The following is a 24624-nucleotide window of genomic DNA, read 5'->3' on the forward strand; positions in this document are numbered from 1 at the left end:
CTCCCCAGTTTTTTTATTTGCTCTGGCGTACAGCCGTTCTCAGCTGCCGCTGTAGCGGCGCCGATTCTGAAGGAATGAGTACTAAATAAACTAGAATCCATCTCCCCAGCTGCAAGGCACCGCCTAAAAACGCTTTTGAAACTGGTACCTTGTGAGCGGCGTCGCATCCTGATGGATGAGGAAATTGCCCCCTACCTTGGGCCTATGCCTTGCGTAGCGCTTAATCAGCGCCACTGGGCACACTTTTTCATTAAGGTTCATCGTGAGATGAACCCACACTCCCCTTCCCCCTTGGTCGGTTTTAGACCTGTGGATCTTGCACGCCACAGACGTAGCATTAATAATCACGTTTGAGAAAAGCAAACCCACACCCCGGCTTGCTTTAGATGCTGCCACTAGCTCGCCGACCCTGAAGGCGCCAAAGAAAGCCACGGCAAATGCGACTCTGAACAGTTCCCTTTCCGCTGTATTGACACATACCTCTTTTGCTGCCCTCATCAATAACCCAAGCCTGTCTAGTGTTACCGGCTCCCTACCGTCAGTTCTCTTGGCTTCGCCCCTACCCCAGCCTATGAGGATTCTCCTAACTATGAAATCCTTGGTTATGTCCTTGCGGTTATGGAGCTTCAGGAAGAAAGCCAAACCTGCCAACATGGTCCCAACACTGGTCCGTGTCACCCCAGCTGTCTTCTGGGCCTGTAGGAAGCTAATGATCCGTGCGCTGCTACCTCGCTTACCCTCAACTCTGTCCGTTTGCTTGAATGCTAGCCATGTGTGCCAAGCCCGGAGGTAGGTTTTCCAGGTGCGTGGGGCTAGCGACTTCTGGACCAGGTCCATTAGTCCGATGTCCCTATCTGCCAAAGGTGACGTGGGCACGTTAGACCTATGGCCTTTGCCGCTGGCGCTGCTCGCCTAAATGCTGTCCAATTGAACCGCGATAAGGCGTCTGCTATCACATTTAATCTCCCCGGGACATGCTTGGCTTTAAAGTTGATGTTGCTGCGCATGCAGAGCAGCACCAGCCTCCGCAACAGCCGGATCACCGGGCTTGATGTTGCGGAGAGGCTGTTTACTGCTGCCACCACCCCCAGGTTGTCGGACCAGAATATGATGTGTTTGTTACTGAGCTCCTTAGCCCAAAGCTCCACCGCCACTATGATGGGAAAGAGCTCCAGGAAGGCGATGTTCTTTGTTAAACCCGAGTCTATCCATGCTTGGGGCCATGGTTCTGCGCACCATTCCCCTTTTAGGTAAGCCCCGAAGCCTAGCGACCCCGCCGCGTCTGTGAACAGCTCTAGCTCCTGGTTACTACGGCCCCCTTCTATCCATAGCTTTTTGCCATTAAAGTCCTGGAGGAAAGCTTCCCAGATGCCCAGGTCTGATCTAAGTTCTTTAGTGACCCTGATGCGGTGCAGTGGTCGGGATGCCCCCGCGGTCCACCTCTCTAATCTCCTGCTGAAAATCCTGCCCATGGGTATGACCCTACATGTGAAATTTAGGAGCCCGAGCAGTGCCTGCATCTGTCTTAGTGAAACCTTCCTAGCACCCTTGCATTCCTGAATAAGTTTGATAACTTTATCCCTGGGCAGCCTAGATTCCCCGGCCACTGAATCGATCTCGATCCCTAGGAATGATAAGGTGCTGACCGGGCCCTCTGTTTTGTCCTCAGCTATGGGTATCCCCATGTTACGCATTAGCCCAGAGCTGCTCTCTAAGAGCCTCTTGCAAAGTGTGGACTCAGGGGGCCCCACGAGGAGGAAATCATCCAAGTAATGTGCTATAGTGTCACACCCCGTACGATTCATTATGCACCAGTGTATAAACGTGCTAAATGCCTCAAAAAAGGCGCAGGAAATGGCGCAGCCCATGGGGAGGCACATGTCCACATAGTAAGCCCCCTCGAACTTGCAACCCATGAGCCTGAAACTATCTGGGTGTAATGGTAGTAGGCAAAATGCTGACTCTATGTCCAGCTTGGCCATAAGGGCCCCCCTCCCATAAGTCCTGACTATGGTGATGGCCCTATCGAACGATTGGTATTGGACATGGCACGCCTGCTGATCGATAGAGTCATTGACGGATCTGCCCTTGGGGTAAGATAGGTGCTGAATGAGCCTGAATTTGCCGGGTACTTTCTTTGGAACTACCCCTAAGGGGGATATGATTAAATTGTGTATGGGCAGTGAGTGAAATGGCCCTGCCATGCGTCCCAGGCTTATCTCCTTGTTAATTTTTTCACGCACAATGTGCGGGTAAATCGAGGCGGATTTAAGGTTGCGCCAAACCTTTGTTACCAAATTGGACCCCACTGGAATGACAAAAACCTCCCTAAAACCTCTCTCGAGAAAATCCGCTGTCGCCTGACAAGGGTAGGCCTGGAGCCATGGCAGCATGCATTCTAATTTAATTGGCGTTTCCGCCCTTGCCGGGGCCACTATCAGCCTGCTTGCCGGTGGTCTTGGCGTTTCTAAAACATTTGTGCGCTGGGTGGCCGCCGCTGCAGATTGAACAAACGTGTAGGAACCTACACTCCCCTCCCTTTGAGCAAGAGTTTTTATTGAAGGCCCAGCACTCTGATCTCTTGGGTTTACCCGGTGGTTGATTAGCTGGCCGCCCACCCGGCCCCCTGGCAAAGGGAGCCAATTTCTCTGGTGTAACCCGGCGGATCCATAAGTCCAGGTCCTTAGTGCCAAAATTCAGAACGGGGTTACCGTGCATCTTGTGCCTAAACTCCTCATCGTATTCGTGCCACGCTGCGCCCCCATACGTTTTGTGTGTGTCGTGTATCAGTTCGATGTACTTAAGGACATTCAGGCCCTCCTCTGGGTGCTTCTCCAGCAGGCAGCTGGCTAACACTAGGTAACCCCTTAGCCAGTTGTCCATGGCTTTATGCTTGTTACCGCCCTCATCGCCCGCAGCCTTCGCTTTTTTCTTGGCCTGCAACCCCTCAGTAGAAAGGTCGTATACATCTGTGAATTTCCCTTTTATAATTGCCTCTCTCACCCTGGGTGTAACCCGACTGGAGAGAGAGGTCATAGCGCAGGCGTATGTGTCCTTACCCTTCATCGCTGCGCTGGCGCTGACGCTACCCTCCTTTGTTTTTGGGGCCTTGCTCTCCCCCGCTGCCTCCTGCGTTGCCCCGCTTGGCCTAGCCTTAAGTGCCCGGTTAATTCCCACTAGCTGTTTCTTTAGGAATATATACATCGGGGTCTTGTGTAGTCGCGTTGCACTCTCTGACTCTGAAATGTCGCTGTCGCTGTCACTATCCGAATCGCTAGTCTCAGTACTAGACATAGGATTCATTTCCTTACCCTGAATCCCGTCGGTCGGGTCAGCATCATGCGCTGACCCAGAAGTGGAGCTTGTCGACTGGGTGCGGCGTCGATTGTCCTCTTCGCCGTGCGCTGCTGAAGACGGGTAGAGGCCCTGGTCCGACTCCCAGGCGTGAGATGACCACTCATTGGCCGCCGCTTCCTGCTGAAACCGAGAAGACCCAGCCTGCGGTTCCCATGTGGGATCTAGGGGCTGGGTCACATTAAATCCCCCGACCCGACGTGACCCCTGGGGTGGAGGGGCAGGGGCCCCACGATGGCTGGGGCGGTTATACACTGCACCGCCCGCGCCCCTGCCAGCTGGAGGTAAGTAGGTGGGATGGTTGGGCATGGCGTATGGCGGTATGAAGTATGTTGGTGCTTCAAGGTAGTAACCCCGCTCACAGTCTGTCCTGTACTGTGAGGGGTAAGGTTGAGGTCGCCCTGAAGGGTGAAATTGAGGTCGCCCTGCAGTACCCGCTAGGGGCCTCATGGTGGCGCTGCTGCATTGAAGAGCCAAGGCAAAAGCCTGTCTCTGCAGACCTGCCTGTGACCTCGTGTCCCCTTAAGGAACTCGGGCAGGGAAACCCCCCCTCCCCCTGCTCATAGAAGCCTGTGGAGGGGCCAGGCTGCAGGGGGAGGGGCCAGGCTGCCGGGGGAGGGGACAGGCTGCAGGGGGAGGGGCCAGGCTGCAGGGGGAGGGGCCAGGCTGCAGGGGGAGGGGCCAGGCTGCAGCCCGCGCTGGGGAAGAGCGCCCCTCCCTCCCCTGCTGCTGCTGCACATGGGAGGGAGGAGAGTAATGGCGCCGAGGAGCACGTGGACCCCGGCCGGAGGGGTAAGTGAGCAGGGGGAGCGGGTCCTGGCAGTCCCCCCGACCGGGTTGAGAAAGGAAGGGGGGGACTTGGCCAGCGTGTGCCCTGGGCGGCGCCTGATATTCCCCGCGATCGGGGTGAGGAGGTTGGTGAAGCTGGATGCGGCCGGGGAGGTGATTGAGCCGTGGGAGCGGGGCCCGACCAGCACGCGCCCTGGCCGGCGCACGCGGCGCCAGATGGTTCCCGCTGTCGGGTTGAGAGGGCTGGTAGTGGGGGACCTGGCCATCGGGCAGCGCGTTGCCGTCATCGGCAGGGGGGTGAGCGGGCTGGCGACGCGGGGGCTGGCGGAGGAGAGGCCGCACAATATTGAGGGCGGAGCAGCTCTCGCCAGAGATCTGGTCCTTCAGGCCTGAAGGCTGGCGGCGTGGGGCCCGGCGAGACCGCGCTTGGGCAGGGGAAGGTGAGCGCGGGCGGCGTGGGGCCCGGCGAGACCGCGCTTGGGCAGGGGAAGGTGAGCGCGGGCGGCGTGGGGCCCGGCGAGACCGCGCTTGGGCAGGGGAAGGTGAGCGCGGGCGGCGTGGGGCCCGGCGAGACCGCGCTTGGGCAGGGGAAGGTGAGCGCGGGCGGCGTGGAGCCCGGCGAGACCGCGCTTGGGCAGGGGAAGGTGAGCGCGGGCGGCCTGGGGCCCGGCGAGACCGCGCTTGGGCAGGGGAAGGTGAGCGCGGGCGGCGTGGGGCCGACGAGACCGCGCTTGGGCAGGGGAAGGTGAGCGCGGGCGGCGTGGGGCCCGGCGAGACCGCGCTTGGGCAGGGGAAGGTGAGCGCGGGCGGCGTGGGGCCCGGCGAGACCGCGCTTGGGCAGGGGAAGGTGAGCGCGGGCGGCGTGGGGCCCGGCGAGACCGCGCTTGGGCAGGGGAAGGTGAGCGCGGGCGGCGTGGGGCCCGGCGAGACCGCGCTTGGGCAGGGGAAGGTGAGCGCGGGCGGCGTGGGGCCCGGCGAGACCGCGCTTGGGCAGGGGAAGGTGAGCGCGGGCGGCGTGGGGCCCGGCGAGACCGCCCTTGGGCAGGGGAAGGTGAGCGCGGGCGGCGTGGGGCCCGGCGAGACCGCGCTTGGGCAGGGGAAGGTGAGCGCGGGTGGCGTGGGGCCCGGCGAGACCGCGCTTGGGCAGGGGAAGGTGAGCGCGGGCGGCGGGGCTTCGCAGGGGCCCGAACCGGGAGGCGGCCTCGGGAGGGGGGGCGCTTGAGGGAGGGCCTGGGGGCAGTGGAGGGGACAGGGGAAGTAGCGGGCGCTGGCGGGAGGCGTCTGCGCTTGGCGGGTGACCTGGCCGGGCTGAGGGGATGGGAACGTGGGTTTCTGCCCGCACCTCTGCGCTGGGATCTGCGCGGGGCAGGGACACTTACCTGATCCTCTGTTGCAGCCGCAGCATCGGATTCAGGATCCAGGTGGGTGAGGCTGGCAGGGCTCGAGGGGTCTTCATACAGCGGGGAACGGCTGTAATCCACGAGGCCGGTCATCATATCTGGAAAGATGTGCAGATCCGCAGCAAAAATCCTGTAAGGTAAGGGAAAAAATTCCGTTATCTCTGACTCTTCCCCCCCGGGGACCCTCTCTTTATACCCTCTCACCCCCCTCCCCCTAGATGGGAGGGGACAAGCAGCCTTCCCACTCCGTGGGGGAAGGGGGGTTATCCGATCCCCCAGCTCATGCCAATCAGGACGTCGCAGCCCTTAAGGAGCCTACGACCCCATTTTGGGGCCTCTGTCTCATCAAAAACCATCCTAGCCCCTGTTACTTGTTTGAAATATCTGGGCATTCAACTCCCATTTAACATTTGGGTTGCACATTGATACCCTGACATCCCACCTATGCCAAACTAGGTGTACTTTAAAGGAACAAATCCTCCCTAAGGCCCTCATGCAGTAAGGAGCGATAAGCCACTTATCACCAGCTTATCGCCAAAATAGCCACACAGATACACACACACACACAGATACACAGATACACACACACACAGATACACAGATACACACACAAACAGATACACAGATACACACACACACAGACAGATACACACACACACAGACAGATACACACACACACAGACAGATACACACACACACAGACAGATACACACACACACAGACAGATACACACACACACACACACAGATACACACACACACACACACAAACAGATACACACACACACACACACACACAAACAGATACACAGATACACACACACACACACACACACACACACACAGACACACACACACACTGACACACACACACACTGACACACACACACACTGACACACACACACACTGACACACACACACACTGACACACACACACACTGACACACACACACACACTGACACACACACACACACTGACACACACTGACACACACACACACACTGACACACACACACACTGACACACACACACACTGACACACACACACACTGACACACACACACACACTGACACACACACACACACACACACACACACTGACACACACTGACACACACACACACACACTGACACACACACACACACTGACACACACACACACACTGACACACACACACACACTGACACACACACACACACTGACACACACACACACACTGACACACACACACACACTGACACACACACACACTGACACACACACCCACAGATACACACACCCACAGATACACCCACACACTGACACACACCCACACACTGACACACACACACACACTGACACACACACACACACTGACACACACACACACACACAGACACACACACACACAGACACACACACACACAGACACACTGACACACACACACACTGACACACACACACACTGACACACACACACACACTGACACACACACACACACTGACACACACACACACTGACACACACACACACTGACACACACACACACTGACACACACACACACTGACACACACACACACACTGACACACACACACACTGACACACACACACACTGACACACACACACACTGACACACACACACACTGACACACACACACACTGACACACACACACACTGACACACACACACAGACACACACACACAGACACACACACACTGACACACACACACTGACACACACACACTGACACACACACACTGACACACACACACTGACACACACACACACAGAGATACACATACACACAGAGATACACATACACACAGAGATACACATACACACAGAGATACACATACACACAGAGATACACATACACACAGAGATACACACACACACACACACACACACACACTGATACACACACACACAGATACACCCAGCCTCCCCCTGCACCGCCTGCGACGGCGCAGCAACCACTGCCCGCCCCCGAGCCCATCTCCCACACCAAGGGGACGGGGGCAAAGCTGTGAGCGACGGGGGACAAAGCTGTGAGCGCCGGGGGGGCAAAGGTGGGAGCGCCGGGGGGGCAAAGCTGTGAGCGCCGGGGGGACAAAGCTGTGAGTGACAGGGGGGCAAAGGTGGGAGCGCCAGGGGGGGCAAAGGTGGGAGCGCCAGGGGGGGCAAAGGTGGCAGCGCCGGGGGGGGCAAAGGTGGGAGTGCCGATGGGGCAAAGGTGGGAGCGCCGGGGGGCAAAGGTGGGAGCGCCGGGGGGCAAAGGTGGGAGCGCTGATGGGGCAATGGTGGGAGCGCCAGGGGGGCAATGGTGGGAGCGCCGGGGGGGCAAAGGTACAAGGTGGTACAAAGGTAGGCGCACCCCCGCTACCACCTCCTATTACCCCCCCTGGCTGGGACCCGGGACAGAAAGGGGACACTCACCGCGAACAGAGGAGCCGGGAGCGGGAAGACACGTGTGCTCTGCACAAAGCGGAAGTCCCGCCCCCGGCTTCCTCTGACCTGCCTGCAACCAATCCCCTGCGGGCCGGCCGGCATTGTAAGTCCCGCCCCCGGCATCATCATTCATCCAATCCCATGCGGGCCGGCCGGCATTCTAAGTCCCGCCCCCGGCACTCTCCTTCATTCAGTCTCCCCGGCAGCATTCACACACACACATAGAAAATACTTACCGGCCGCCGCATTCTCCTCACCGCCGCTGCCCCGCAATACCGGGACCAGGGACAAAAACCGGGACGGAGCTAAAATCGGGACAGGACAGAAAAAAACGGGACTGTCCCAGCAAAACCGGGACGAATGGTCACCCTACTTACAGACTATTCACTTGAGTGGACCATAAAGTGTCTTATAGAGGGAACTCTAAGGTGTCTTAAGATGCATTAAGATATATTATGTATGTAAATATTTATTTATATAGCGCTTTATAAAAGAGGCAATACAGTACAGAGAATTATAGTACAATAAGTGCAACAAACAAAATCAGACAATAGGAAAGGAAATCCCTGGCCTGCAGAGCTTACAGTCTTAATGCTAGATCCATGGAACTCTGTTGTGTTTACGCTAATAACGGGACATTCCTGAAATTGGTACCTGACCCTGTGTGGTAGGCAGAGACACAGGGGCAGTGCCTGCCAATATCATAAAGAGCAGTGCACTTCCTATTTAGTAGAAGTGTGTGTCAGAGTTAAGAGTTCAGTCCAGAGTTAGAGTCTGCTGAGTCTGTCACCTGGCTGGCCCAGGGTGGCAGAGAGAGCCTATATCAATTGGCCGTTGGAGAAGGGGAGCCATCAGCCTCTGAGTAGAGCTGATGCAACCTTAGTTAGGGAGGTGGACCAATTCCTCTCACCCTGTTTAGGGGGCGAGGGAAGAGCTAGCCCCACCCTGGGTGCCCTTGACCTGGGGTGGTGGCAGGGACACAGAGACCATCCTGAGGGAGAGCAGTCCTGTGTGGAGGAAGACACCCTGTACCTGATTGACAGTCTTGTTGCTGCTATTCTGCTGCTGTGAATAAAGAGCTGCGGCTGCTTATAAAGATATACAGTGTGAGACTGGAATCTCTCATCCCCGAGGGGGGGGGACTCTCTGGAAGGATTCCACCCGTATTCCTGGGGCTCAGAGATGGAGGCGCTGCACCATTACATACATAGTTACATAGTAGATGAGGTTGAAAAAAGACGTACGTCCATCAAGTTCAACCTATGCTAAATTCAGACAACAGATACTTTATATCAATATCTATACTTACTTATTGATCCAGAGGAAGGCAAACAAAAAAACCCATTAAGGGGAAAAATTAATTCCTTCCTGACTCCAAGAATTGGCAATCGGATTAATCCCTGGATCAACATCCTTCCCATATATACTTATTTGGTATATCCCTGTATACCTTTCCCATCTAAAAAGATGTCCAACCTTTTTTTGAACAAATCTATTGTATCTGCCATCACAGTCTCCATGGGTAATGAATTCCACATTTTAACTGCCGTTACTGTAAAGAACCCTTTCCTTTGTTGCTGGTGAAATTTCCTTTCCTCCAACCTGTACTGCCCGTGGGATGAATAGTTCTTTTGAAAGCTCCTTGTATTGTCCCTGAATATATTTGTATATAGTTATCATATCCCCTCTTAGACGCCTCTTTTCTAATGTAAATAAATCCAATATAGCTAGCCTCTCCTCATAAGTTAGAATGTCCATCCCCTTTATTAATTTGGTGGCTCTTCTCTGCACTCTCTCGTTCCATAATGTCTTTTCTTAGGATTGGTGCCCAAAATTGTACTCCATATTCAAGGTGTGGTCTTACTAATGCTTTGTAAAGGGGCATAATTATGTCTACTTCCCTTCCATCCATTGCCCGTTTGATGCAAGATAAGATCTTGTTTGCCTTTGCAGCTACTGCATGACATTGGGCACTATTGCTAAGCCTGCTGTCTACAAGCACTCCTAAATCCTTCTCCATCAAGGATTCCCCCAATATATCTCCATTTAATTTGTAAGTCGCCTTTATATTCTTGCATCCCAAATGCATAACCTTACTGTACATTTATCTGTATTAAACCTCATTTGCCATTTACCTGCCCACGTTTCCAGTCTCTCCAAGTCCTTCTGAAGAGAAATTTCATCCTGCTCTGATGAGACGGAGGCATTCACCCCAGAAACCTGATCCTGTCATCCCCCATACCATCGCGGGAGACTCAGGCCCCCCTGTTGCCAGCAGGTATGCACCACACTCAGACCCGTAGCCAGACCCTAGTACAGAGGAGGGGGCCCGATCTGCGATTGGCCCAGGGAAGGGGGGCTACATTGGGAATCAATGTTATTTTTCTTCATATTAATGGGTATCCTCAAAGCTAATGATATGCCAAAATGACGTCCATTAGCAAAACTACAATTGTTTCTTCACTTTTGCTGCTTGATGAATAGGGTGACCAGATTTCGATAATGAAAAACCGGGACACCTTAAAAAATTATTTATTAAACAAATTACATCACGTGACACCCCCCGTTGCCATGACAACAAGACACTCTGATGCCCCTGCAGTGTTAGTGTGTATAGAGGTGGGGGCTTTGCTTGGGCCCTTCAACTCTTACAGCAAGGGCATTATTGGCCAGGAATGCCCAGTTCGGAGGGGATTACTACTTCAAAATGTATTTGATTCGTAACAACATCAAAAAACTCTAATACCAATAACTAACAACCACAGACAATGGTAATCTAAACCATCAAATAAAATGTCTACGGCCCTTGTTCAAGCATGTTTGCGGTACTTACCAGATAAATCAGTGCCTGCAATCCACGACTGTATCCGCCTCTCCGAGTGTCTGAAAGCAATCCAGCGTTCCTGGTGTGTGGCTGAAGAGGTGAGGGACTCCCTCCTCTCAAACGGAAAAGAAGAGCAAAAAATAGAGTTGGAACACCTATCATACAGGGATGAGAGAGAGAGACAGAGAATGAGAGAGAGACAGAGAATGAGAGAGAGACAGAGAATGAGAGAGAGACAGAGAATGAGAGAGAGAGACAGAGAATGAGAGAGAGAGACAGAGAATGAGAGAGAGAGACAGAGAATGAGAGAGAGACACAGAGAATGAGAGAGAGACACAGAGAATGAGAGAGAGACAGAGAGAGAGAGACACAGAAAGAGAGACAGACACAGAGAGAGAGAGAGAGAGAGAGAGACAAAAGTAATGTACTGTATAACCATTATACCGTACCCCATAGTATTCGTGTAATCATTGTCCCACACCCCCTATTACTCACGCTTTGGCAATACTGAAATGTTCTTTTGACAGAGACACACAGAGAAACAGAGACACACAGAGAGAGACAGAGACACAGAGAGAGAGACAGAGACACACAGAGAGAGACAGAGACACACAGAGAGACACACAGAGAGAGACAGAGACACAGAGAGAGAGACAGAGACACACAGAGAGACAGAGACACACAGAGAGAGACAGAGACACACAGAGAGAGACAGAGACACAGAGAGAGAGACAGACACAGAGAGAGAGACAGAGACACAGAGAGAGAGACAGAGACACACAGAGAGAGACAGAGACACAGAGAGAGAGAGAGAGAGACACGGGCCTATTTAGTAAGCGTCGATAAGGCTGCGTCTATAGTATTTCAGACGGAGGGAAGGCACACACGCTGCAATACACTTGCTGAAGCCTGAGCTTTTTTATGGCTTTGCAGGGTATGCAGCGGGTGCGATTGGGGGCGTGGCAATAAATATTTGGAGGCGTGGCAATAACGTTCCGGCGCGGACGTCACTTCCCTACCTCACATCCCGATCCACCGGCATTTTTTCAGATGCAGCATCTGAAGCACTGTGCAGACAAGAAGAAAAATGCACACAATGCGCACCAGAGATTAAAATATAGTAAATTATTTATTAATAAAACAAGAAATAACCGAGGGGGATCCAACCCCACCTCAGTACTTTCTTCTCGTTGCTATTGCCACACTATACGTCCTGACGTCGCAAGGGAAGTTGGTACGCGACCAAGACGAGACGCCGGATTTACAGTGGAACCACAACATACCACAGATTGCTGGAGGACCACACTGCGAGGGGCGCAGCCTATCGAGTTTCCCGGTCATCGTCCAAAGTCTGGAGCTGCGGAGTGACTTCCGGATTACCACGGAGCCCGAGCCTGTCTCACACAATGCTTTTACCAAACGGATGTTTGTGAGTTTGCTATTTTTATCTTGTCCAGGAAATGAAATTGTTAAACCGAATTTACACATGGAGCGGGCGCTTTCTCTTCTTTTTTTTGTTTAGATATCTATCGAGGAGGTGGTTGTTTCCCTGAAGAGAGCTGCCAGGGCTCCAGAGGACGCCCGAATTGGATCCTTTTATGATTGAGTTATAACATAGCTATTAGAGCTAGGTTTCTGGACTTTTATTGTGTTTAGGCATAGTGTTTATTATTATTTTATTACAGCTACTTTTTAGTAATTGCACTGTTATTAATTCTGACCACTAATTCTCACTGCCATTATAATCTCTCTCTAGCCACAACCAAATTGCTATATCAGCTATATTATTTATTGGTTATACCAGGGGAGCACAAACTTTTGCAGCTCGCCCCCCCTGTCTTCCCTCTGCTGGTGCTCGCGCCCCCCCCCCTTACCTTGATGCGGCGTCACGTGACCTGCAGCGGCATTTGACGAGGGTGACGTCACATGACCCCACGGCGTAATTTAACATACTGTGCTATATGTATGCACACACAGCTGTCTCTTACACATACAAAAGGGTAGTGGTGTAGATAGAGCACAGCTTCCAGACTCCCTGCAATGTGAGGCAGGGAAAACAAAACCAGGCCACTCCGCAGTAGTTTCAAATTTGTATTGGCCAACTAACACATACAGGGAAAAAAGGGGACAAATAGAACGCACCTACGCGTTTCGTACAAAGGTACTTTATCAAGGTGAAGCAGGAACACAATACCAGCCTATTTATACCCACCATTTGCACTGCTAGTCCAATGGGTTGCGGCGTCAATCGCCGACAGCTGCAAGCAGTCGCGGTTGTATGACGCACACTCCCAGGGAATAGGGTGCATCAGGTAGTACATAGGGACTGCCACGAGACCTCTGTCGCGTCATAGAGATGACGTCATCAGCGTGCGGCACGTAGGCCCCTCACGTTGACGCAACGTCCATCTCCATTGGCTGGGATATGTCACGTGATCTAAAAACTTTTTTACAACATACAACTTTATTAGTATAACACAATATGAACAGTAAAAACCAAAATACTTAGAAATGGAATAACATTAAACATGATTTAAACTAAAAACTCGCTGGATAATTAAATCGCAGACTCCCAGTCATGGTTTCATATATCTATGATTGCAAAAATATTGCTTGTAATACATTGAATAATTATGAAAGACAATGCATCATATGAAAATTATATATGAATATATTCATAATAATATAACCATTCATGGGACAAAAATAGAACCATGCTAGTTCATGGAAACTTGAACAGTAGATGTATATACAGTACCATCAAATGGTAATCAGAAGAAGTCTAGAGTAGTATAACTTAAAAAACCGTTTACATTTTATGCTTATAGTACATCTAGGAGGAGACATATGATTCATAGGTTGTTATGTCTTTATATCTTAATTAAGACATGAGCACAGATTGGGATTGCATAGTGTTAATTAAAAATTAGGAATTAAAGGAATAAATGTAACTAAATATAGCCAAGATTACAAATAAATTTCCAAAAATGTATTACTAGAATATATATAAATGTTTATAAGGCCTTTAATGATGAAAAGTACATATTAGTACGTATATAATTTTATAAGGATGATAATTTAATTATAAAATGTATAGAATTTAACAGTTGCAAATTTATTAATTACAAATAGATAGAAATAATCCTTATAAATCATATAAAGTGACTTATATCCCACTCTGTGTTCATACCCAGGGGTGTTCTGGTTCTAAGGGTAAAAATCCAGAAGGATTCACGTCTATCAAGATTTTTTGTCCTGTCCCCACCTCTAAACAAAAAGAAATTGTGTGTGAGTAAAAAGTGAATCGCATCCAAAATAAAAGTGTTTTGTGCTGGTGACAAGTCAGACTTATTTAAGAAATATTCCACAGCTGTCAAACCATGTTCGTGGGATATCACGGTGTATAAAGACGTAACGTCTAATGTCAGCCAGAGTAAATTGCTCTTCCATTTTAAGTCATCTAGTGTATTTATTAGATGAGTACTGTCTCTAATGTAGGACGGGAGCTGTTGTACCATGGGTTGGAGAAAGTGATTCACATATCGTGAGACACCATCCCCCAAAGAGTCAATGCTAGAGACAATTGGCCTCCCAGGGGGGGAGACCAATGTCTTATGAATCTTCGGGAGATGGTGAAACACGGGTGTGACAGGGAAGGGCTTGTATAGAAAATCCATGTCATTATCATTCAAGACACCTAGCATTGAACCCAGATCCAACAAATGTCTTAGTTCTGTCTGATATTTTATAGTTGGGTCAGATGGCAGTGCAGCATAGGAGGACACATCCCGAAGTTGGCGTAACGCCTCCCTAAGGTAGTCATCCCTATGCTGCACTACCACTGCTCCTCCCTTGTCGGCATTTTTTATTATTAAAGATTTATTTCTCTTAAGATCATTAAGGGCTATACATTCATCACGACTGAGATTCTCATTTTTGGTATTACAATAACCTGTGTCGAAAGAGAAACCTTTCTGTAGTAATCTTAAATCTCTCTCCACTAAGTTCTCAAAAGTGGAGAGATGTTTTCCTTTTACAAAGGTAGGATAAAACAATGATTGTTTTTTGAGACCTGAACTAGATCTTCCCATAAAGTTATAATAGTAATCAGAGTCGGATATAGGGTTGGTGTCTAGGTCCTCTAGGTCCTGAATCAGACATTGATCCTTAAATGAGAATATATTAGATTGAATTATCTCAGTTTCATACATTGTAACATCTAGAGGATTAGTATCAACATTGTTAGTAATACATTCAGGTGTAACCAATGCAGTATTGACAACTTGTTCTTCATTACTGTTAAGTGTCTTATTACTGAAAAACTTTTTCAATGTACACTTTCTAACGAATTTGTTTAAATCAACCATTGTTTGAAAAAGGTCAAAATTGGTGTCTGGCACAAAGCCCATGCCCTTGTTAAGTAATGATAGTTCATCTTTTGTTAGAGTCACATTTGAGATATTGATAACTGCACTTTCTTCTCCTAAAAATTCTTCTTCCTTTTGGAAGGTGCTCCCTTGTATTGGGTTTTTGGTTTTCTTGCCCCGTCTTGTTCTTTTAAGTTTTTTGACACCGATGCTTGGCCAGAGGTTTCAGATGTATGTGATGGACGAGGTTTATACTCTGAAGATCTCTCTTTTTGTTTACGTTCCCAAAATGGGCGTTGTTCCCTGGGTGCTTCTATCTCGGAGTGTGTGTTTTCCTCCTCATGTGCATTAAAGAAAGAAACTGTATGACCCAGATATTCTGTATCTGAAGTGTCAGAGTCTGCTTTGGATTTTAAAATTGATTTTTTGGCCCAAGGGATGTTTGTCTTGTCCTCTGGTGTAGAGTGAACGTATTAACTCTAGACCCAATACTGAAACCGTACATTATTTCGGGTCCCAATGTAGTTTACAAACGGGCCAAAACGTTGTCCAATAGTCTCTCCCCAAGTCTCTTTGAATCCAGTGATGGTAAAAAAGAAGTTTCTAATTTACCACATGGTACATACTCTTGTACACACTGCAAAGTATGCCCAAAAATGAAAAATAGCAAACAATTTTGCTCTTTTAATTCCGGTTTAAACTATAAAATTAAATCTTTTCTGAATTGCAACTCCACATTTGTTATCTACCTACTGCAGTGTGGATGTGGCCGACAATACGTCGGGAGAACGACTAGATGTCTCAAAATTAGAATTCTAGAGCATTTACGTCTTATACGAATTGGTGATCAGAATCACCCGGTGTCCAAGCATTTTTTCAATTGTCCACAAGGTAATATTAACTCCTTTTCATTTCAGGGAATTGAACAAATACCTGTTCCTCCAAGAGGTGGGGACAGGACAAAAAATCTTGATAGACGTGAATCCTTCTGGATTTTTACCCTTAGAACCAGAACACCCCTGGGTATGAACACAGAGTGGGATATAAGTCACTTTATATGATTTATAAGGATTATTTCTATCTATTTGTAATTAATAAATTTGCAACTGTTAAATTCTATACTTTTTATAATTAAATTATCGTCCTTATAAAATTATATACGTACTAATATGTACTTTTCATCATTAAAGGCCTTATAAACATTTATATATATTCTAGTAATACATTTTTGGAAATTTATTTGTAATCTTGGCTATATTTAGTTACATTTATTCCTTTAATTCCTAATTTTTAATTAACACTATGCAATCCCAATCTGTGCTCATGTCTTAATTAAGATATAAAGACATAACAACCTATGAATCATATGTCTCCTCCTAGATGTACTATAAGCATAAAATGTAAACGTTTTTTTAAGTTATACTACTCTAGACTTCTTCTGATTACCATTTGATGGTACTGTATATACATCTACTGTTCAAGTTTCCATGAACTAGCATGGTTCTATTTTTGTCCCATGAATGGTTATATTATTATGAATATATTCATATATAATTTTCATATGATGCATTGTCTTTCATAATTAATCAATGTATTACAAGCAATATTTTTGCAATCATAGATATATGAAACCATGACTGGGAGTCTGCGATTTAATTATCCAGCGAGTTTTTAGTTTAAATCATGTTTAATGTTATTCCATTTCTAAGTATTTTGGTTTTTACTGTTCATATTGTGTTACACTAATAAAGTTGTATGTTGTAAAAAAGTTTTTAGATCACGTGACATATCCCAGCCAATGGAGATGGACGTTGCGTCAACGTGAGGGGCCTACGTGCCGCACGCTGATGACGTCATCTCTATGACGCGACGGAGGTCTCGTGGCAGTCCCTATGTACTACCTGATGCACCCTATTCCCTGGGAGTGTGCGTCATACAACCGCGACTGCTTGCAGCTGTCGGCGATTGACGCCGCAACCCATTGGACTAGAAGTGCAAATGGTGGGTATAAATAGGCTGGTATTGTGTTCCTGCTTCACCTTGATAAAGTACCTTTGTACGAAACGCGTAGGTGCGTTCTATTTGTCCCCTTTTTTCCCTGTATGTGTTAGTTGGCCAATACAAATTTGAAACTACTGCGGAGTGGCCTGGTTTTGTTTTCCCTGCCTCACATTGCAGGGAGTCTGGAAGCTGTGCTCTATCTACACCACTACCCTCTTGAATTTACCTATGGATGGACTGCACGCTACTGATCCTGAGAGTGCCCCCTGAAGGAGCAGGTAAAGTGCCAATGTGCCTTATTCAATTCCTGCTGTTATGGACATAGTTCCTCTTCATCATACTGTCAGGGTGATTATTGTGTACATCCCGGTGGCTGTCTTAACTGACTCCACTTGTCACTTCCCCTACAGTCATCACGCAGAATTATTGCATTATTGAGGGGCACTCCATCATCGCCGGACCTCCTAATTAAGGATCTTATTAACAATATGTTTAAGGATGCTACCTGCTCAATTTTGAGCACCACATACACCACATTCCTCTTACACATACAAATACTGTTTTTCCATCCCTATACATCAATAGGCACCACAGAGTATCCACACACACTTTTAGTTGTGCTACAAACTCTCACATTTCCACACCCACCCACACCATTTATATCCACTCCCACTCCAAACACACCTTTTGTAAAGCACTGTATATACTGTGGGCTCTCCATTCATTTTCATTCACACTGATACACATACACACTCTTTCATCACTTGCTTTCAGGAACCTTTTGACACCTCTAGGCATAAAACACATCCACACCGGGGGAAGGACCAGCACAGATAACATTCCAAGAGACACTGTTTTTAAGTATACCTTTTGCTTGCTTCATTCATTGTAACATCGCCGGAAGAAGAGATCAGTGTATCTCGAAAGCTCGCACAAATAAAAGCATTTCGTTAGCCACAGAACGGTATCATCTATTTATTTTTTGATTATTGAAGCTCGGCTAACACGGTACTGATACCTCTATATATATATATATATATATATATATATATATATATATATATATATATATATATTGCGCGCGCACACACACATATAACGTTTTATCCAACTTTTTCATTTATCATTTGTAGAGAAAATGAACAATGTCGCCAGAAGTGCTATTTTTCAAAATGTAACATCTCTACTAATTAGTGTAAAATGATACTTCATATAAAGCAGGTTATGGGACCCAGTATAAAATGACCTTCATGTTTCTTATCACATCCCAGTATATGGATACTTTCTATTATCACAAGCTGCTAACATGTGACAGGACTCAGGGTCTGAGCCCAGAATGTGACATAATGAACATTCTCATTCTAAATTTCAAAAAATATTGTGTTGATTTCTGACCTGACTGCCGTGGTTACAGCTCAACCACTCTGTTCTACTGTATGTCACCACTTTCTGCCACAACCAGCTGACGGTGGATCTGCAAGGAGTTCAACGCTCATTGGCATCACATCTGTGGCTTGGTTGACGTATCATTTCTCCAGCTTTTTATTGTATTGTTTTTAAATAGATTATATTTATTTAGTTGAATAGATATTTATTTAGTTGAATAGATATTTATTTAGTTTAATAGATTATATTTCTAAGTTTAATGAGTTATATTTCTTAGTTTAATAAGTTATATTTCTTAGAATAGATTATATTTGTCAGCACAGTAGATTATATTTACTAGTATTTAAGTCTCCCACTCAGTGCCCCATTAGGACCCGTGCGCATATTTCACATCTTTTCGGAGTCGCTTATTTTTTAGACCCTCGGAGCCGAAACCTAAAGGGGTCAGCTAAGAAAGTTCGGATCAAGAGGAGCCGCACAGCTTAAAGACAGAACATTTCCAAGGGAGATGGAGACAATTTGGGTAAGATCTGATTAAAGGACAACCTTTGAGGAAGGAAAGGGTGACGGGGGAGTCTAAGAGGGGGGTGAGAGAGCAAGGTGGTGTGTCAGATTGGGGCAGAGCAAGAGAACGCAAAAATGATGGGGATTTGCTGCACACCAAAAAAAAACAATAAGTAGTGATACTTTTACCGGTGCCCCTTAGTCTCAGGGAAGACCGGCATTTCGTCCAATGGACACAATATGATTGATGGGAAAGGGCACACGGATTTGAATAAAAAAAGATAATTTATTGTGCCACAGACTACAATGTTTCGGCTCCTGGCCTTTCTTTGCTGGATTTAGTGGGTTTAGCCACTTTACCTGAGAAAGACCAGCAGGCCGAAATGTTGTTGCCTATGGCAGTGCAAGAGAAAACAGGTTGGGGGGGGGGGTGGGTTCTCGCAAAGTCGCCGACCCATGGGTGAGTGTCTCCGGTGGAAACTAGTCCTGGACCCCGGGAAAGCTGTCTGTGGCCCATACAAGCTGAGTAACATGTAGAAAGGACACGTATGTTCAGAATGAGTTAGCATGGTATTTTGAGAGGCACCATAGCAGGTCAGTGCAAGTCAGTGCAGAGCACTGCAAGGTCAGTCAATATGAGGAAGGGTCCGATGGAGGAGTTGGAGGGTCCCAGAATATCTCTTAAAGCAGGGGTGCGCAAATCGAGGGGCACGACATTTTCTTGGGAGGAGGGGCTCGGCGCTTACAGAGGCCCCTCGCTCTTCCCCACAGCATTTAAATTAAATGCCGGAGATCGCGCGCAAGGCCTCTGTAAGTTCCCTTTCCTTGTCTCCGGCGGCTTCTGGCGACAGCAACGTGGCGTCACATGATGTGGCATTGCCATAGCAACGTGATATCACATGACGTCGTTACATCAGAACGTCGGAGACAAGGTGGGGAAGGTGGAGGGGGGAGCAGGGGAAAAATGTTGCGCAACCCTGTCTTAAAGCATTGTCTTGCATACAGATCAGAGGCCAAGAATGGATATGGATATCCGATGTGAAGCCGGAAATAAGACAGAAAAGACCGTTTCGGGGGAAGAAGGTGAGTGATGAAATAGCCGTCACTGTGTAACTCTCCCAATTACCTGCAACTTCATGCAGAGAAATAGCAACGCTTGTTTTTAACGTGCTAAGCGCCTAATGGGGAATTCAACTGCTGAGAGGTTAAGGGAGTTACTAACCCAAACTCAGCGACGTTTCTGTGTCTCTGTGATAACTCCCCCAGGACATGCCTGAAAACCAGAGGTAACTCAATGTATTTTTGATAAATAGAAACATGACCTTCTGGGGAGGGGTATATAATGGGTACTGGGCCTGGTGAGGTGGGTATAACGGGTACTGGGCCTGGTGAGGTGGGTATAACGAGTACTGGGCCTGGGGAGGGGCGTATAACAGGGTACTGGGCCTTGGGAGGGTTGTATTACTGGGTACAGGGCCTGGGGAGGTGGGTATAACGGGTATTTGCCCTGTGGAGGGCGGTATAACGTGGTATTTGCCCTGTGGAGGGGGGTATAACGTGGTATTGGGGATGGGGTATAAGTGACACAGGAGCTCTTGCGATACAGAGTATCACTGTCCCTGGTTACAAACACTTCATGTCTTCTGCAGATCAGGACACGCACGAAGGTGGTGCCCTTTGTGCCACCAGACGACGAGGCGGGCTACGAGGCGGACGACGAGGCATACGACAAAGCGGGCGTAAAGTGGAACAATGAGGTGGGCTACAAGGCGGCCGATGACGCAGACGTGGTGTACGATGACCAAGGAGCATACGACAGGTGTTTCCGGATCTGCTGCTTCACCTTTTTTAGGCGGAGGAGAAGACCCCGGGAGCAGGTAGGAGAATACGAGAGGTGCGGACAGATCTGCTGCTTCACCTTTTTAGGCGGAGAAGAAGCCAGGAGCAGGTAGCAGAGGAGCCAGGGCGTAGATACAGGGGTATTCTAGGGGCCCTGAGAAGTTGGTTTGACCGCAGGAGAGGCAGATAAGATCAGGAAGGCTGTGGGAGGGGCAGGTACTAGAGGGAGATAGGGATATTGGGCGTGAGAGGGTGAGAGAGAACAAGGAGCAGGGCCGGAGCATGGGTTTCATGCGCCCGAGGCGAAACTTTAAATTTGTGCCCCAGTTGTATAAAAAATAATAAGATAAATAAAATAATAAAATAAACAGTGGCGTAGCTATCGGGGCTGCAGGGGGTGCGACCGCAACCCAGCGCGACGCAAAATAAACATAAAAGGGCGCCAAAATACTGGATAAAAAAAAGAATAATTTAAAAAAAAAGATAAATAAATAAAATAATAAGAGGAAAAAATAATAATGATTATTAATGCGCCCCTAGGAGCTCTGCGCGCTAGGCGACCGCCTAATGGCCGGCCGGCCCTGCGAGGTATGCGGGAGGAAAAGGGGTGAATGGGATAGATATGCAGGGGGATGGGGGAGCAGGTGAGTTATACACAGGGGCACAAGGGCCCCATCACCCGCATCTCTATATACTGAGTGTGCCCCTGTGTATAACAACGCTGATCTGTGCTGCTCCATCTGATCTCACTGTGCAGTGATCCAGGGACCATACGATCGCCATTTAATGGGGTCAGGAAGGAATTTTTTTCCCCCATTGCACAGCAGGGGTTATGTTTCGCCTTCCTCTGGATCACAGCAACAAACTGCCCTTTGTGCATGAATTATCAGTGAGATCTTTATACACCCTGCATTGGTCTTCACACCTTTGCTGCCAGAGGGGCCTGCAGTGCATTGCTCTGCGTGTTACTATATCGCTCTGCAATGTGCTGCAGGCCCCTCCCAGCAGAGAGATTCATTATTTCAATAAAATACTCTTTAATCAAACCTATGTGTAGTGTCTTTTCTATCCGTTGTATCTATTGCTAACAGCTCAGTGATTCTTCCCCAGGTCGCTGCACTAGTGTCACACTGCCAAGCCGGGTGTGAGGGAGATTTATAGGGTCACATATACACTTCTGCCAAAACACGAGTGCAAACAGGAAGCCCCTCTGATCTCATATCTTTTATTACACAAAACGGTATCTAAAAAGGTAAAAATAACATACATGGGATTCTGCTACAAATATCTCTCTAATTACAAACCAATTAGCAAATCATTCAGATTAGAGTCGAGCGAAAAGAAAGGGTTAAGTATCTCATGTACAGTATATGCAGTGTAGGCTGTTCTGCAGCATTACATGCAGGGGACAACGTTTAGGGATATAAGTAATGCTGATCTCAGAGCTGACCGGCTGACCTGCTCTACCGGCTGACCTGCTCTACCGGCTGACCGGCTTCTCTTCTTTCAGCTAAATGACCTGAATTGTGGCCCCTGTATCTCCCAATTAAACGTTTTATTGGCATATTCTTGTTTGACTCGTTCTATACAGACATTTTCTATATATTCATTGTGGGATTTGATAACATCTGTAAGATCTCTCAGAATATCACATTCTGTACGTTTGTGCTGAAGATTTTTCCATTCTCAATTTACTTAATGTTAGTTTTTGGCATCAATTATTTATATCGAGTCCAAAATACCTTTATACAGAATGCTGTTCCCCTTAGCCCACAAATGCTGCTTCATTAAATCCCAGGGGTGGCACTTTGTGCATTCTCAAACTTTTAGGCAACATCCCTAATTTCCAAAAGTGGGATTAAATCTGTGCATATTTAAATGGTTAATTTTCTCACTCAGACTCCTAAATCCCTCCCCAAATATATCCGTTTCACATAAGTGTGTGCGCTTCTCCTTCCGCCTAACTGGCACGTCGTCCTTACGGGCGCCACTCCATGTAACTCCACACTGCCCTCCAGTGGCAAAAGAAATAAGATACATTTACTATACTCGTCTGGCAGCTGCTCCCGTATAAGGTGGGTAACTCTGTATTAGGGGTCTTGGTAGACTATATTTTATACTTATGTCGGATAGATGAGGAATTAATATTCCTAACGGGTTATTGTGAGAGGCCTTAGATCTTATCCTATATGCATGCAGCCCTCGCCTCTCTGACCTTGAACACATACTTCAATCTGATTTTTTGAGACTTGAAACTGGATTTCTTAAAACAAACTGATTTTAAACACTGACAAGACTGTAACAATGGTATTTGGGACCAGAGCTAAATTGCTAAAGCTGCCAATGACAGAGCTTCAGATAAAAACCAGCTCTAATACCATCCTAGCCCCTGTTACTGGTTTGAAATATCTGGGCATATAGTTCAACTCCCATTTAACATTTGGGTTGCACATTGATACCCTGACATCCAAATCCTATGCCAAACTAGGTGTACTTTACAGGAACAAATCCTCCCTAAGGCCCTCATGCAGTAATCGCCTACAGCGATTCAGTAAGCCCAGAGAAGCTGGCGATTACAGCAAAAATAACCGGGTTTTTTTTCCGGAAAATAAATAAATAAAATCGGCAGACGCGCGGTGATAAGCCACTTTTCGGCACTGATCGCCAGTTTTTCAAACACGCTCAATTCTATAAGCCCTGATCAGCTTATTGCAGCTGATCGCCACTTTAAAATTGCTGTTTCTTCTCCAAATTGTCCAGCCACAAAAGTTGGCAAGAAGGTGGAGTGAAGCTGCGATGAAAATAAAATGCATGTGTTCCAGAGCTGATATCCATTAATATCAGCACCAGAGACCCCCGGCATGAATCCGATGCATAAAAAGTGCATTTACAGGCAACTTCATTACCGCCAAGGCAATGAAGGGGTTATATACCCGTGCCAGGCTTATTGCGGGCAGCGGGGGTGGGTGAAGGTGGTATTTGGCCCTGGGTGGGTGTTTAGGCCTTGCCAGGGGGTTGCGGGATGACTTAACCTCTTCTTTAAATTAGCGGTTAATACCGCTAAGGTAATGAAGGGGTCAACCCCTCCCGCTACCCCCCACCCGGCAGGCCTAAACACCCATCCTTGGGGCCAATACCCCGTTCACCCACCCCCGCTACCCAGAATAAACAAAAATACACATAACAGCCCCACTAGCCACCTCCTAGGTCCCTAATAAACCATTACAATATTCATAAAACCATTATTTTTTTTACACCCAGGATTATTACATGGGATTAGGGCTATGTTATTCAGTGAGGGGTTGTATGTTTGTATTTGTAGGGACAGGCAAGGCCGGAGCCAGATGGGTTTCTCCTGCCTCTGTCCTCCCTGTCTCCTGACCCTTCCTGTAGCCGGACATACAGAATATTGATAACAGAAGGGGAAATAAAACTAAGAGGTGCCGACAGGAGAAGGCCGTGTCATATCTATTCTTAGGGTGACCAGATTTTGAAAATGAAAAACCGGGGGACACAATTATATTAATATTTATTTAAAAAAAAATTCTTACATTAACAGTTTATTTATTGTATTACACTTATACTTTACTATCATTAGTCCTTGTTACGTGTGTGTGTGTGTGTGTGTGTGTGTGTGTGTGTGTGTGTGTCTCGGATGACCTCACTAAATCGAACAACAAAAAAAAAGCCAGATGTGAATGGCTTCTGAACCCCTTAACCAGTGT

At 47.8% G+C, this 24624-nt stretch overlaps 1 protein-coding gene and 1 long non-coding RNA gene across 2 annotated transcripts in view; one reads left to right on the forward strand and one right to left on the reverse strand.

Moving 5' to 3' along the window:
- LOC142462957 (uncharacterized) overlaps positions 1-10950 on the reverse strand; it is a 34874-nt gene extending 23924 nt beyond the window's left edge. The window contains exon 1 of the long non-coding RNA XR_012787302.1: positions 10812-10950. This is a non-coding gene — a long non-coding RNA (uncharacterized LOC142462957). The remainder of the gene's footprint in view (positions 1-10811) is intronic.
- Positions 1-24624, forward strand: part of RMI2 (RecQ mediated genome instability 2) — a 703116-nt gene that overhangs the window by 309935 nt on the left and 368557 nt on the right. The window lies entirely within an intron of this gene.

Source organism: Ascaphus truei, chromosome 11 (assembly GCF_040206685.1).
Source record: "Ascaphus truei isolate aAscTru1 chromosome 11, aAscTru1.hap1, whole genome shotgun sequence".
Classification (NCBI taxonomy): Eukaryota; Metazoa; Chordata; class Amphibia; order Anura; family Ascaphidae; genus Ascaphus; species Ascaphus truei.